A 4,743-nucleotide genomic window follows, 5' to 3' on the forward strand; every position below is an offset into this window, starting at 1 on the left:
CCCCCACACCCAGTGGGTGCATCCTTCAGGACCAGACACAGACCAGATGCATCTATCACCACCGCCACAGGTGGTTATCACTTGAAAGAGGTCAAAGGAGGGGGAGTCAGAGACGAGGGGGGGAGCACACCGCCACACTACTATAACGTGTTTGAGGACAAGGGGAGGAGATACACATCCTGTAGCTCAGGATTCTTTCATGGAAGCTATTTGCACGTACATACTGTGCTGTTTTTAATTCCTGAAGTGGTTGATTCTTCTTTCAGAAACAGTTTTTGCGTTCGCTGCTTCCTATCTGAAATGCGAGTGCATCCTTTAACCCGAAATGCAAGATCCTAAACTTATAGAAACGGATGGAAACTACTTAAGGATATGAGGTGGCACAGGGTTGGGAGCTTTGCGGTTGCACCGGGCTTCCCTTTCGAGCAGGGGCGGTTGGCAGGTGCGGCACAGGGGTTTGCGTTCGGTGCAGAGGAGCTGTAACGAAGCTTGCAGAAAGGGGCCGGAGGAAGGGGTCGCAGGAGAGCCAGGCTCGGGACGGCTGCGCCAACACCAGCTCCTCGTCCTCCTGGCTGAGGGAGGTGGCTGCTGCTGTGGCGTAAAGGATTTGCATTTAAACAATTTCTGTATTCACCTCCTCTCTGCTTTTCTTCAAATTTTTGTTTTAAATCTGAAAAATCATGTGTTTTTCTGTGAGAAAACATGCCTGGCCTTTCAAAAGTGCAACGCAAGCAAAATCTGTTGGGGAAACAAAAGGTGTGTGCTGCTGCTTGGAAAGAAATATCTTAAGGGTGGGTGTCACCAGGATGGAGCCAGACTCTTCCCAGTGGTGCCCAGCACCAGGACAAGGGGCCATGGGCACAAACTGAAGCAGAAGAGGTTCCAGTTGAACGGGAGGAAGAACTTCTTGACTGTGAGGGTGCCCGAGCCCTGGCCCAGGCTGCCCAGGGGGGCTGTGGAGTCTCCTTCTCTGGAGATCTTCAACCCCCGCCTGGACGCTGTCCTGTGCCCCCTGCTCTGGGTGAGCCTGCTTGGGCAGGGGGGTGGCGCTGGGTGAGCTCCCGAGGGCCCTGCCAACCCTTGCCATGCTGTGAAATGAATGTGAAGATAAGGGGAAAGGACTTTCTTTTGGTTAATGCAAACCAAGTAGTTCAGTTTTCAATGCCTTACCCAAATTTAGAGTCGGATGTTGAAGTGGGTAATGCCACCAGAGCCCTCGAGGCCGCCGCTCCCCAGGGATAAGTGGCTGGGGTGGGCAGGGAGAGCCGCTCCTCCCGATGCGCTTTCGCGTTTCTTCGGTGACTGTGAGCCAGTCTGGCTGGCGTGTTCCTGGACCCCCTCCTTGGGGTCATGTCACCTCATGTGTAGACCTCTTTTACAAAATAATTTGAGGTGTGTGGGTGCAAAGAAGGGGATATACAGGCTTTGGGTGTCATGATAAATGTTTAACAGTTGGGTACATGCCGATCTGATACGGTGTTTAGCAAATTTAAATTGTATTGTTGACGATAATCCTTGAAGGAGGATTAAACTGCAGTGAACATAAGATACTTCGCTTCTGAATGAAAATGCTTGCATTTCTTTTATGTTCATTAATTTCACTATTTTAATTAATGCATCTTAAATCTCCTGAATGTCGATCTATAGGTGAGCACCAGATCTCCGTGGAGGGGTGTCTGGGTGCTTCGTCAAATTGGGCTTTTGTTTTCCAGAGCTTTCTTAACTGAACACAAAGACAACGCACAACAGAAAAACAGGCTCTTGTAAAAACAAAATTAACATCAAAAAGATACTTCTGATTCTAGTTCCCTCAGTTTGATCAGGGGAATGAATAGATTATTAAGACTCAATATCCTTATATCATCTCCTGCCATCAGTACAGAGAGGAAATAAGTATACAAATCACCAAATTGCTTCAAAGCTGCTTGGCAACTGCAAATTACAAAATTGATCATCTGACTCATTATTTCTTTCAAAGAGAAGGAGGAAGAAAACCAGTTCAGGATTATCATCGCAAGGAGTAAAGCCTGTTGCAGGCTGTACTGTAACAGCATCAGGGCTTCGCCAGAAAACTGACAAAATGCAAAAGGTGCAATAGTTATATTAACAATAATAAAAAAGCTGTACTTCCCTCTGGCTTTGTCCTTTTTCACTCCCTTTCCTTCCCAGGGCAAGCCTAAATATGAATGTAAGGTAAAGCGGTCAAGTCCCCATCCCTGGGGGGATTTAAAAGCCGCGCAGACGCGGTGCTCAGGGCCAGGGTATAGTGGTGGGATGGCAGGGTTGGGGGAACGGTTGGACTTGATGATCTTAAAGGGCTTTTCCAACCTAAAGGATTCTAGGATTCTATTGTAAATTTGGTCGTTCTTAACCATGAGAACTTCTATGTGCAAAGAGATTCTATTGACTGTACTTTTTTTCATCTATTCCTTCTTTCTTCTAACTCGGCGCGGCTGGAGATGGCAGCACCCGCTGAAGCGGTTGGGAATGGCTCGGCAGCTGCAGTAGCAGGCTGAAAACCCGCCCCGTGAGCTGGTTTGCCTTTGCGGCCTGAGGACGGGCAGGTTGGGGAAAGCAAAGCCTGCTCTTCTAATTCTCCTAACGTTAAATGCCGATAGCTTCAGGTGCCCTCGTGGGCGATACTTCTTGCTGCCAGGCAGGGCTGAACAAAACGAGTTGTCCCCTCGGGGGAGGATGAAGGGGAAAGTAAGCCTCTCAAATGCCAAAACCCACTTGAATTGCAATTAAGGACTTAGTGTTTTGAGGAAACAAATGCAGATACGCCTTAAACTGGAAATCAGACTTGCCAGTGATGTATGGATACGCGTTACGGCCATGTACACCTGGAAACAAGTTTATACTAAGGGAATTGAGCAAATCAAGGCACAGTTTGCATGACAATCAAATTTATGGGGTTGGACTAGATGACCTCCAGGGGTCCCTTCCAACCCAAAACATTCTATGATTCTATGAAACGGGAACCATAAGAGAGGAAGCGCGCCGCGTGTAAGGCAAGTTTGTGGGTCATGCATATAAAACACTATCTGAAAGGACTGCAGGGAGGGAACCTTCTGTGGATAATGAAAAGTAGCTGAACGCCCACCCCTTTTTGTTCCATATTGTTAGCATCCCTTAACCTGGGCAGAGATAATCTGCTAAATTTTAACAATCTGGTTTTCCACCTGAATATTCAGTGACTCGTGGGTTAATCAAAGGCGAAGTGAGGTTACAGTTTTTTCCAGCAGCGGTCACAATCGTCTGTGTAGTATGGAAAAATATACACTCGAAACGTTCTACGGGCTGTATACCCGCTCTGCATACCCGTAGCCAGTGCTGCTGTTGTGTACATCTGGGGACCGGTGCAGGCAGGTATATACGGTGATTTTACGCGTCGGAGGGCTGCGGCTGCTGTTGGGCGGCCTTGCTTCCCCTGCAGACGTTGCCTGCGTGCCCGTGAAGCCCGGGAGGCGCAGTGTGCTGCTCTGGGTGGGAATTCTCCCGTTTGAACTAACAGACGTGCATTGCTCCGTCTCTTTTTCTGCAGTTTTTTCCCCTCATTTTTCCCTTTGCTATTTTCCCTGGGTTTATAGGGTTTCCTATTTATTATCCTAAATTAATGATTGTCTCCACACTCTCATTTTGTGACTTGTGTATACTTGGTGCTAGATGAAGTACTTCCAGTAAGGACTGAATTTGGCAGCTGCAGCACTTCAGTGTGTCCTTAATCTGTATTTCAGGGAGTGAACCAAAACGGGGTAAACGCTGAAATCTGTTTTATTCCACTGTCATTGTTTTTGCAGAAGTTGGGTAGCTTTCTGGCAACGCTATTACATTCTCTGCCTTCTTGAAGAAGGACCCCGAGAAAATTTTGTCCTGATTTCAGTATATAAATCTTAAAAAAAAAAAAAAAGGAGGGGGGGGGGAAGGAAAAAATAAAGGCAGTTTTGGGGCAGCTCATGCTCCTCTCTGTAGTTTCCTAGGACTGTCTTAGGGCATGTTTTTATTTTTATTTGGCTAAAGGAGAAGCTGGGTGTCATGGCTTGTCTGGAGTAGTAGTATTGGTGAATTTTGTTTGGAATGGCTTTCTATGGATGCCTTGGCGCAATCCCAGTATCTTGTCTTTTCCATGTTTTATTTTATTTTTGCAAAAATGTGTTTTCTGCTCACGTGAAGATTCTCCCCTCCCCACTTATCCTAAAGGAAGAAGAAAAGGGAATTTGTACCAAACGTTTCTAAACCCGGAGTGGTTCTGTCTGGAGGCTCAGCAGACTGCTTATGCAGATTTCCCTTATGCCCCCGGGGGGGTTAAGGCTCCCTGCCTGGGGGACCTCTGACGGTGCAGCCTCCTTCCCCACTCCCCAAAAGACGAGATGGAATGCCTTGTGGGTTTAGAGCTCAGCCTGGGACTGTGGACTTCTATAGAAGACAGCAAGAACAGAAATCCCTCAACTAGAGCTGCTAGCGGGCTTCATGTCAGGAGTTCCAAAGACAGTAATATATTTGTCTTCCCCTTGAAAAGCAAAATGGTTTTCCACTTTCTGACCAACTTCTATCACCGCTTGATTATTTCTGAATGTATTTGGCTTCCTGATCGGTTTGGGTTTTATGCGTACCACAGCCGTGTCCGTTCAGCTACTTACCCGTCTTGATATCTGTGTCTCTTGGGTTTGAAAATGGTTTTCATTAAGCATTCTTTTCATGTCAGTATTAGCTCTAATTTAACTTCTTTTTCATTTTAGTTCC

This window comes from Egretta garzetta, unplaced genomic scaffold (genome assembly GCF_000687185.1).
Source record: "Egretta garzetta isolate BGI_Z169 unplaced genomic scaffold, ASM68718v1 scaffold233, whole genome shotgun sequence".
NCBI classification, from domain to species: Eukaryota; Metazoa; Chordata; class Aves; order Pelecaniformes; family Ardeidae; genus Egretta; species Egretta garzetta.